At 47.8% G+C, this 11,784-nt stretch overlaps 1 protein-coding gene across 1 annotated transcript in view; it reads right to left on the bottom strand.

Moving 5' to 3' along the window:
* Positions 1-11,778, bottom strand: part of KCNJ6 (potassium inwardly rectifying channel subfamily J member 6) — a 143,337-nt gene extending 131,559 nt beyond the window's left edge. The window contains exon 1 of the mRNA XM_042021319.1: positions 11,577-11,778. The gene's annotated coding sequence lies outside the window, so the exon portion shown is untranslated. The remainder of the gene's footprint in view (positions 1-11,576) is intronic.
* Between the last annotated feature and the right edge of the window lie 6 nt (positions 11,779-11,784).

Genomic DNA, 11,784 nt, shown 5'->3' on the forward strand with positions numbered 1-11,784 from the left:
GGTCTGCAGATTCAAATCTCACAGCTCCTGGTACCCCTTGGGGGCTGATTCCTTTTGGGGCACCAAAGGAATCTCAGCCTCCAGCTGACTCCAAACTGGAAGGAGCAGTGGATGCACAGGGATTCTTCAGGAAAGCCAGAACAAGGGGCTGTTGAGACTCATGAAGTTGAACAAGGGAAAAAAACAAAGTCCTGCACCTGGAAAAGAGCAGCCCATGCATCAGTACAGGCTGGTAACTGGGATAAAATCTGGGAGTTCCACAAATATCCACTTCCACATGGATCAGCTGTGCAACCTCCAGCAACGAAGGCTGAACGTACACTGGGATGCTTTGGGAACAAATGGCTGAGGAATGGGATTATTCCCTCTGCCTGGCACCTGTGAAGGACCTCCAGAGCTCCCTTCTAATCTGTTTTTTCTATGATTCTGTGGAATTATGTAATAAGTTTTATATTCTGTATTTTTCGTTAGGTTTTGTTCCGAGTTCATTTAAGATTCACGACAGGTGTTAAATTAGAGCAGTAACTCCACATACACTGGACAAGAGTCTTTCCACATGCACCAAAACCCTGGAAGTTGGGAGGACAAACAAGATTAGGTCCTTGTACAAGATTAAGTCCTTGACTATTAGCACAGAGGAAATAGTCAGGCAATATAAAGGTAAAGCATTTTATTTTCCAGTTAATTTTATGAAAATTTCAATCTGGGGAGAGAAACTTTTTACACTTTTTAAAAGAAAAAATTTTAGTTCTAACAGTTCTAATTTTGACCTCTCTGCTGATCATTAATTCATGTTTATGCAGCTGCATCAAGCTACACTGGTCCTCTCCTTTTTGCCTCCCATATTGGTGTGGGAGATTGAGCAGAAGTGCTAATTCTAATTTATTGAGTATGGTTTTGATAATTACAGTTAGAACTGGAGAGTTAGGTTTGAAGTTTAGGCTTTTTCATTTTGTGTGTGAGTGTGTGTGTGTATGTAGGGTTTGCTTTGGTTTGGTTTTGGGTTTTGTTAGTGGTTTGTGGTTTTTCCTGATGGCGCACCTTCACTAATGATGGTCAGTTCAATCCGAGGTCAACTCAGAAAAATGTACTTTTTAGACTGTGACTGTGCTAAAATGTGGAATATGTGCTTTGGGCCCAGCCTCACTCAGCTTCAGATTTCACTGAAATGAGAAATTTGCCTGAAACCAGAAATTGTTGTGGAAATTTAAAGTTCTTCCTCTGTGTAATTTGCAAACAGTGAAGTCGGATTTTTCTCCCTCTTCTGCTCGTAAGGAGGGTGCCTGAGGCGTTGTTTTCAAGAACAAAATGAAGATTTCTTGCCATTTCAGTTACCACTGTTTGCTCCCACCTTTTCCAACTGCACAGCCCAGCTCCTGGGCTGGTTTTTGTCTTGAAACTTATGGGGTGGCCCTGCCTACACATTCGATGGCTTGAACATGACTTTTAATGGGCTTTTTATGGACTGGTTACTGCCATAAATTGTCAGGAGTCTGTTAGTGCACTACTTATTTCTGGAAAACTTCATTAAGGCGAAGTAGGAATAAATCTGACTTTATTCTGCACTTCTAAAAATAATATTTAAAACATAACAGATGGCTTAATATTTTTATGGCACCATTTCAGCTGTGCTCACCTCGACCGCTCTTGACTGACGTTCCACGCAGGTGCCAACAGCCATTAATTTTAAAATAAGCTGCTTTGAAATCTGTTTTCATATTTACTCCCAAATCCATGCTTTGGACCTAAGGCAGGCTGACCTTAATTAAAGATCAAGCAGAAACGCTCAGGCTGCAGCTCCTGGTAAATGTTTGGGTTGATGCACATCCACCTCTGTTGAAAATGTGCTCTTCCATCCTGGGGAGCTGCAGGACTCCTATGGGAGCACCACGTGCTTGTTTTGTGGCCAAATGTGAGAAACTCCATTTAAAATCATCCCACTGGGAAAGGATTTGGAGAATTTGTAGAGGTTTCTAGAATGTGTTGTTGGATCACCTTCTCTCTCTCTGCTGGCTGTACATTGACACCGACAAAGCACAAATAGGAACAAAGTTTAGGCTGGATTATACAAATATTTCTGATGCCAGTCTGAAGGAGTGAAGTCATCCTGGGATGTGCTAAGGAAGCTGCATGTCAGACCTCTCTCTCTTCCATACCAGCCTATTTAAAATAAATTTACATTTAAGGTCTGATATGAAACCCCTTGAAGTGAACAGAGAGACTTTAATGCTCTTTGACTAAAATGAATTTAGAAGGTCTCATATTTTCTGTGATTCTATTTCTGTAGCAGCTTGGTAGGTTTTACTAGCCCTGAGCATTTCCTGCAAGGCTTCCTCCACTTTCTTTTGTTATTATTATTTCCCCTCATGTTAATATCATAAATCTTTCCTCTGGTGTAATTCTAAGGCCCTACCTGATTTGCCTGCTTAATTCTCTTCTAATATTTGAGTTGTGCCCAAACCCACCAGTCTGGCTTCTGAAAGCAGCTGGAATTAAAAACAAAACAGCAAACAAACCACGAGTTCTGCTCTTTGCAAACAACATTATTATTATTATTATTATTATTATTATTATTATTATTTTCTTTGACTTTATATGATATTTCTGTTGAACTTCTGGAGGTAAATTGGCTTCATATCTGCCATCCTTGTGTCAATGGAAGAGCAGAGCTCTTTCCTGAAGCAAACACCGCTGGAAGGCAGCGTGTCAATAGCAGGCATTTGCTGTTTATACACACAGGGTCCTATTTTTTTTTTCTGGAGAGAAGTTTATAAAAAACAGTTATTCAAGGAAAACTATTTTCTATACATCCAGAAGGCAAAGGCTTTGGTAGTGTTGGGTCAGTGAATTCACTGCTGTAGCTCAGACCACAAATTTGCCACTTGCAAGGAGTAGAAAATAGTGATCAGCAACATCCAGATGTTTCAGGTCACCTAAATTCCAGGGAGCCATGCCAGAACTGTGGAATGGGCTGTTCCAAATATGGGAGTCTTTATGATCCAATTCTAGGACTTCCATTCCCTTTTTTTTTTTTTTTTTGTATGTTGTTTTCCTTTCTCTCTCGAGCCCTTCTCCTTCCCACCCCTGCCAAATTTCAACCTTACATTTTGAAGGAAGTTTTCCTTCCTCTGGCTAGAAACGAAGAACTCAGGCAGTCCCAGGATTCGGAACTGCAGCAGAAGTTTGGGGTCACCCTTAAACCTTTACGTGCTGTTGTAGGGAAAAGTTTCACGGTGGTGAATATGTGGAGAACACCTACAGTAAATCAATCCTTACCAACAAAAAATAGCACATTGTAAATGTCCAACATTTAATTACAGTCACCATCGCTAGGATATTGCAGGTATGGTTGGAATATTTTCTTGGTCACTACAATGTTCTGTTTGCTTGTTTCTCTTACAGGTTTTAGTGGTAACTTTGGTGTATTTGGGGGAAGTGGATTAACACTGCTTTGTTTGTAATCACAGAAAGCTTGGGATGCACTTTATGCCTCAATGTAATTATGCCTCGTAGATAGAATCCAGCAGCTTCCCAAGGATTGTTCACATCCCTCCGGGACACTCTGCTGACATAAACATGTATCTAGTTTATTGAACGTGATTAACTACCTGAAGTATTGGCATCCTTGTGCAGTGAATCACACCAGCCCTGGACTTTGAGATGACTGCAGAGACGCTGGATTTGGTGAAACATGCCCGGCTTGGTGGACACACCATGCTGGGTGGCCCTGATGGGCTGGCATCCAGCTGCCTCCTTCCCCCTCCTCCCCTCTATGAGTGCTGGTGGGTGAAGGTTTGATAACCCCCAGCTCCCATTCGGTGAAGGACTAAATGAGGCACTTCATTTATTTCTCACGTACCAGCTCTGCTCTCCTGCACTTGTAGCAGACAAAGCCAGCAGAGTACTGAGGAGAACACACCAAAGCTGGCACAGATTCCCTTCCAGCCCAGCCTCCTTTCCTCTCTGCACTGACACTGATCTGCAGCCTATTGCAGCTGATGACAATCCTGAGATCATTAAACAGCCCCTGGTTTTAATTAGGTAAAAAGGAGTCCTTCCATTTCCTTACCCAGCTGTGTTCTCCCTGCCCCTGCTGTTGGTTCCAGCTCTGAGAGTCCAAGGCCACCTCTGAGACCAGGGGGCACTGAGCCACTTCAGGCTGCAGCTGCAGAGTGTCAGGGACAATGTGAGATAAAAATAAGCCTGACTTCTACATAAACTTGGTACTTTTTATAAGCCAGGCAGGAAGAGAGTGATGCAGGACAGTGCAAAGAAGTTTAGTGGGCTCAGTTCTGTGAGGGAGCTCTGAGGACAGGGACTCGTCTCCCCCACCTTCTGCACCTGTGGATGGCCATGTTGATTTAATTATTAGACAGGCATGCCATGAAACTTGAGGCACCAAACTGTGGTGTCTCTAGAAGCCTCCTGAGATCTTTGGTGGAATAAAATTACTTTTTGGAGTTTCCCTTTGGAGTTGCTCAGCTCTTTTCATTGATGCTCTAAGGGGAGACATCATTGCTCTGCACAAGTCCCTGACAGGAGGGGGCAGCCAGGGTGGGTTTGATCTCTTCTCCCAGGGAACAAGGGACAGAACAAGGGGAAACAGCCTCAGGCTGTGCCAGGGGAGGCTCAGGGTGGACACCAGGAGGAATTTCTGCATGGAAAGGGAGGTCAGGCCTTGGGAAGAGCTGCCCAGGGAGGTTTGGAGTGCCCATCCCTGGAGGTGTCCCAGGAAGGGCTGGAGGTGGCACTCGGTGCTCTGGGCTGGGGACAAGGTGGGGATGGGTCACAGCCTGGACACAATGACTTTGGAGGTCTTTTCTGACCTTAGTGATTCCGTGATTCCATTCTATGATACTCTAAGAAGCCCAGGGAAGCTGCACTTCCGAAGCAGGCAGTGCCTTTTGGAGATCTTTCTGTGAAAATCTGGCCTCATGGAAATCAATGGGGAATTAACTCTGCATGTCCAGACAGCTATTGAGCGGTAAGGAGGTTCTTAATTACAATCATTTAACATAAACGCTTCTTTTCAGGAATGGGAAATTGATCTGGCAGGCTGATAGAAACTGCAGACTCTGTGTGTCAGCAGGAGATGGTGGGAGAAAAAGCAGGAAGGTAGGAAAACCCCTTTTCTCATTCTTCAAATAACTACTCTGAGAAATAATTTGACAATTGCTCATTGTTCTAATGAACCCCTGCTCTTGATTATGATAAATACTAAATTACATGATAATTTCTCCTCTGTTTTCATTGACAAAGTTGTCTGTATTGACAAGACACAATGAGGTTATTTTTTTAAATGGCAAGCAAAAAGCAGAGGATTTCCTGCAATGCTGCAAAGTGTTCTGAGCTGGAGAGGCTGGTGCAGGGATGGTTGTGATGAAGCACTGCAGAACACAGTTGATTAGAGCATTGAATTAACGATGCTCTCGTGCAGGCTCTCATCGTGCCATTTGTTCCCTCAGCCTCCCGTTTCACCCTTTCAATCTGCACATTAATTGTTTTCTTGTCCAGAAGTGTTTTGGGGTTGTTTTTTTATTATTTTTTTTTTTTCTGAGAATTCAGCACAAATGCCAGCACTTGGCTTTCATCAGGAAACAAGCCCCAGTGTTCTGCTCCAGAGAGTCACAAAAAATCCTGTGCATGGTGGCTTCCTCAGGTCAGCCTCCAACAGTCTCTACAGATTAGAGGGATGTGGGATAATCCAGACCAGCTGTACAAACCTATGATCTTCAGTGTTTATTTGCCTCTGAAATGCCATCACTGCTGCGGCAGCAGCAATCAGACCAGGGACTTCTCTTCCTGAAGGCACAGTTGAATCTGAAGACCCAACACAGGTCAAAAGCTATGAAGTGAAATTAAGTCAAGACTGAGGCTGTTCCTGCGGGCCTGTGACGGGTTGTGGAACCATATCCAAGGGTTTGTTGAAGCACCTCTCCCCACCCAAACTGTCTGTAACCTCCTTTAGCCATGCGGCACATGAGGATCAGGCCTCAAAGCCAACTGGCAAAGTTCATATTTACATTTGTGCCAGCATCCCAAACCCATAAAATCCCAGAATTATTTGGGTTGGAAGGGATCTTAAGATCATCCAGAGTGAGACAGGGACACCTTCCACTAATCCAGCCTGCTCCAAGCCCTGTCCAGCCTGGCCCTGGACACTTCCAAGGATCCAGGGGCAGCCATAGCATCTCTGGACAACCTGTTCCTCAGTTTTAGGATGAGTCAGGGGCTTCCTGTGGCTGAGAGGTTTTCCTGAGGGCTTGGATGTCCCCAGAGATGTCAGAGTCTGAAGCTGAGCTCCCTCAGTGTGGACATGGCCAGAAAGGGTAGGTAGGTCGCTGGCAGTCAGGATTAATAAGAGGCTCCCTGGCTTAAATATTTGAGCCTTCACTGTCTGCACTCACACACAGAGTTATTAGTGTAGATGCTTCTAAAAAACTCCTTAAATCTCTGTGGAATCCTAATTTACTCCTGTGAATTGCAAGCTGTGTGTGCAAATGTGAAGGGTTTTCTGACTGCGAGGCAGGCTCTGCCCTTGGATACACTCCGGTATTTTCCTACCAGAGCGAGTCAAGAAAGTAAATACTTCTTGGAAGTAAATAATTTCCAGCTGAAGATTGGTGGGTATTGTGGATATAGACTTCCAGCTACCATTAATGTCTAACCTGAGGTTGTAACTGGCAAATAGCAGCAGAATGGGCCTTTGCATTGTGGCTATTTTTTAATTCAAAGCTCTCTTGAGTAATACTCCAGAAAAAAAACTTCTCTGAGCAACCTTTGGCACTTATGTTAAAGCTTCTTGTGCAACCTCTGGCATAAACTGGGGCTTCTGCAGTCAGGGCTGTGGAGAGCCCTTGCACTCATGAAGATTTTCAAGGGGTGTTCAAGGCCAGGCTGGATGGGGCTCTAGTGGAAGGTTCCCTACCCATGGCAGGGGGTTGGAACAGGATGATATTTAAGGTCCTTTCCAATCCAAACCATTCTGTGATTCTATAATTCTATGATTTTACTGGGCACTGTGTGACTCTGAGGGTAGAAGTTGCCTGTTTTTGAAGAACTTGAAAATCTCCCCCCTTTGTTTTTTGTCCTGTGTCTGAGGACAGGATGTTCTGCTGGCCACATGTAGGAGCTCGTGAATAGACTGCAAAAATCCACTTGAAGGAGCTTTTCAAATGGCAGCAAGGTGTGTTTCCTCAGCTGCTAAATTCCCGTGGCCCTGGGTGATGTTCTGTGAGGCAGATCATGGGTGAGGAGTTAATTGAGGAGGAGGTGATGAGTTAAATGAGGAGTTGAAGGTGCTCTGAGCCTCCTTATGGACAGGATCCACACCTGCCATACTAAGGACAGGAAAATTCCAGTCTCTCCACCAGAATTTTGATCACAGAGCTTTTCCTCCTCCAGAACCTGCATGGACAGGACTGATGCCATTGATGTCCTGCTGAGTGTGGGGCTGGGATGGGCTGGTGTGGGATGTCCTTTTGGCAGAGACTCCACAACACAGTCAGGAGGCTCTGTCAGAAGGCTCCAGCTTCCACCAGCCAATGTCCTTGGGCATCATTAAAAATTGCAGTGCTGTGTGGAAAAACTGGATTCAGTAACCTCCAATTGTTCAATACTTCTATTCCAGCTATTAATAAAACATAAAAATTGTATTTTCAACATCAGCAGCATTCTAGCAAAGCATGTGGAGAAAACCTCCAAAAGCCAAGCAAGTAAAAGCCAAAAAAAAAAAAAAAAAATCTTCCAGAAAGTCAAGTGGAAATGAGATTAAAACTTTTCCCTTGGGTTTGCTGTTTGGGAAATTTGGGATTTGTCAAGAAACATCACATTCTTTCTGCACAATCAATATATAAATATTAATACTTAATATATTGGGAATATTGTTTTCTAGTATCGAACTGCCTCCACCAGTAAAAATTGTACATCCACACAAATGTAACACATTAACCTGAACCTTACATATTTTTAAAAACTGCCCCTGCTTAATTGTCCCAATTAAAAAGTAACATCCTGGAGCAAGCAGGTGATGGAAGCACTGAACAGAGGTGCAAAGCTTTTAACAGCAATAAAAACCAAAGAAATTATAAAATAGGAATGTGATCTTTACAATGCGTCAAGCACTGCTGCTGCAGACATAATTTCATTTATTTGGGAGAGTGTTAATAGGAATTATTTTACTTCTTACTTTTATAGAAGGATATAAACAAATCCTGAATAAAACTGTATATGTAAAAACATCATGAGAAGATCATGACAAACCCAGTAATCCTACACCAATGGTGTCCAGAGTTCCTGAGAGGTGAAAGAACATAAAGCTTATACCTCAACCTATGGTGAAATATTTGAATATATCCCTTGTGATGGGTATTTTATGAAAATACAAATGAAATTCTGTTTCTCTTACACAGTTTGAATGAGAGATCTTATTTTCCTTCCAAAGTACCACGCTTCAACAAAATGACTACAAAACAAGGCTCCAAACACATGCTTGTGAAAAACAAGTCTTTTCTGCAGTGAAATAATGTATCTTGGGAAGCTCAAACTGAACGTGGTGCAAATGCACTGGCAGAAATTCCACGAGGAATTGTGTCTTTTACTGAGCTGATTGGGGCTGTGGTTGTGGGGCTTTCGGTCGGTGTTGCTATAATTAATTCTTTCCTTACTTGCTTATGAGGCAAAATCGTTTGGTAATGATCTGATGGCATTGTTGTGACGCTGCAGGAGCACTGCCTTACGTAAGGAAATCAATAGCTTCAAGTATTGCAAATGGTTTGGTAGCTGCCCTGAAGAGTCGGCTTCTGTTACTCCTCCTTTTCCCACAGGAAAGTAATGAGTTCCTGAGCTTGTACTTACAGTTCAGGCCTTTATTCCCATATTGCCTGGGAGACAGGCCTGGAAATGGGAGGCCCAGCATTAAAAAATCCAGGTCTCTGTTTCCATAAAGGCTTAACTCATTAGTTCACTCAAGAAGTGGAGTTAGGGCAAAATGTGGATTTACATGAGAAAGGATTTGTTATTCTCAGCAAGGAATTTGCCTGGAGTCCCTGCACAGAATCACAGGATGCTTTGGGTTAAAAGGCACCTTAAGAATCATCCCATGCCAACCCCCTGCCAGGGACACCTTCCACTAGAGCCTTACCCAGGAATGCCCACCCTGGGCATCCCAGGAATCAGTAAAAAACCCAATTAACTCCCATACTTGACTAGGACTCACCTATGTGGTTGTCTCTTCCACAATTATTTCAAACAGAGAATTTAAAAGCAAGAAGGAAGCCAGGCAAAGCAGGAAACCAGTCCTGGTGTGACTTGATAGATTTCTGATAGTTAAAGGATGGCCCAGAGAGGCCGGGGATTTGGATTCCAAACCAGTAATTCTCTGTGTACCTGTAGTTTACTGCCTATCAGCACTGAGGCAAGATCGAATAAATTCTGTTTGCTTAATGAAAAATGAACATCCTGACACAGTGAACAGCCCAAAAGTGGCTAAACCATCTCTGTCTTCCCCAGTGAAGAGTATTAATTATGCTGCTTGCTTTCCTAGACTAATTTTTTCCCAGTCTGAAGTGGTAAGTGCATATGTAACTGCTAGAACGAGATAGGTATAGGCACGCTGAGCCAGTGCTTCACAACCCATCAGAGCAGGAAATGTATGCTGGCTGTTGGTGCATTATCACTAACCCGAACACTTTTTCTCCCTTCCCTTTTTGTATTGATTTAAACTGGTCACCAGCTGTCTGAGGAGAAGAGGGCTCGATCAGGAGGTGTTTTTGCGGTGAGCTGATCACGGCTGACCGGCACAAACTCCACCTGTACGACTGTGCCCCTCAGCAGTGGGATGGCTCCCTGAGCTACGAGCGCAATTCCTTCCAAGTGCTATTTCTCCACGAGTTTTCTGCTGGCAAACCAGCCGAGGCTACGCATTTCTCACAATTTCTGCAGGGCTCCTCTCACGGGAGCTGTGCGTGTGAACGGTCCTGCTGGGGGATGCAGTTACCTGTAACAACTTACAGAGAACCGCTGCAAAACAGTCCTAAAAAACATCCTCGAGCGGGCTCGTGGAAAAGATGTAATTTTTTAATGTCTTTTCTCCCAGCTCCCGCATTCCTTTGGCTCAGGAAAGTTTAGTGGCCCTGGGTGAGTCTTCCTCCGGCTCCTGGCACCCGGCGGGGAGCGGCTGGGGGGGAATTTAACAGCGGGGACACCGGTGGGGACTCCCCCTGGTCCTCCCAGAGCAGAATCCCCAATTCAAAGCCCCCGAGCCGCGCTCTCCCCGCGCTCTCCCTCCGCCCCGCCGCTGTCCGCGGTGCTGAAGCGGGGCCGGCCCGGCCCGGCAGCCGAAGGCAGAGAGCCCCGGGGCTGTCGGAGAGCTCGAGGAGCGGGGGGGAAAAGGGATGCATCCTAAGCATCCCAAGCAGCCATGCGGAGCAAACCCCGAGGCAGCTTCCCGGAGAAGATGCTCCGGCCACGGCCACTCGGGAGTCCCTGGCTCCTCGAAACTGCGGCCCCTTCCCCACCGCGGTCCCCCGGCCCTTCGCCGCCCGCTTTTACCACGAGAGGAAAGTTTTGTCTGTGGTCTCTTTCTCCCCACCTCTGGCACCGGACCTGGCCTGGAAGGGACGGCGAGGACCGGGGGGAATAGAAGAGGGGGGGGAGTTATCTCCTACTTATTTATTTATTTAGCTCTTTCCTCCCTCAGGTCGCCATGGTGATACCGAGCTCACTCTCCCTCCGAACAAGAGGAGACGGGCACCCCTCCGTGAACACCCCCGTCCCCTCCGCCACCCGTGTCCCCCGGGGGAGGCTGTCCCCTCCCTGACCGCCCGGCGGGGCCGCACCGCCCCCTCATCCCGGCTCCGGCTCCTCTCCGCCCGGCCCCGGCTACCTCCAGAGCTACCCCGGCTCCCCTCAGCCTCTTCCCGGCTGCCCGCATCGACCCCAGCTCCCCGCAGCGCATCCTCCCCGCGCTGCCCTCCCAGCGGAGAAGTGAGACGGGAGCAGCCAAAACAGCATCGCCCCCCCGCTCCTTGCCTCCTCCCCGCTTTGAAGTTCTTCCCAGCTCCGGCACCGCCGCTGGAGCGCCGCTGGGGGAGGGGGCGGCCGGGCGGGACGCCGTCCCCGGTGTCCCCTCCCGCGGTGCCCGGTGCCGAGCCCCGGAGCCGGGGGAGGCCGGAGCAGCCCCGGCCCCGTCGCGGCGGCGGCGCTTTGCCCGAGGGCGTGGGGATGCGGCTCCCACGCGGGTGGTTTCCGCGACGGCAGCTGGAAACGGGGACCTCGGGGCCGCCTGCCCGCCCCACCGTGTCCCCCTCGGCCGCGCTTTCGCCGCTGCCACTTCGCCCCTTGCCCAGCGGGAAGCGGCCGCGGCTGCTCGCCCCCGGGTTACATAAGTAACGCGCCCCGAATCTCTCGGCACCGCCGCCGTGGCTGCCCGGGGGGCTCGAGGAAGGGCGTTTTTTGGGGCAGGGGCGAGGTGGAGAAACGCGGCGGCAGCGAGCCGTGAGGGCACAGGCACCAAACCCGCGAGCCCCGACCCATCACCTGCGCAGCGTCCCCTCGGGCACGGCAGCCCCGCTTACCTGGCCGCTGCTGTCACTCCATGCCGGCTCCCCGCGGGACGGGACGGGGCAGGGCGGCTCTGCCCGGCGCTGCGCCGGCTGCGGGGCTCGGGCTCCGTGCGCGCGTCTGAGCGCCGCTCGCTGTCACACGGCCCCGCGGATGCTGTCGGGCGTCTCCATTCCCCACGCCCGCTCGCCCACCTCCCGCCAGCCGCGCACCCCCGGGGGG

Source organism: Corvus kubaryi, unplaced genomic scaffold (genome assembly GCF_017639235.1).
Source record: "Corvus kubaryi isolate FWS band 111438036 unplaced genomic scaffold, C.kubaryi_AGA036_p1.0 37133, whole genome shotgun sequence".
Taxonomy (NCBI): Eukaryota; Metazoa; Chordata; class Aves; order Passeriformes; family Corvidae; genus Corvus; species Corvus kubaryi.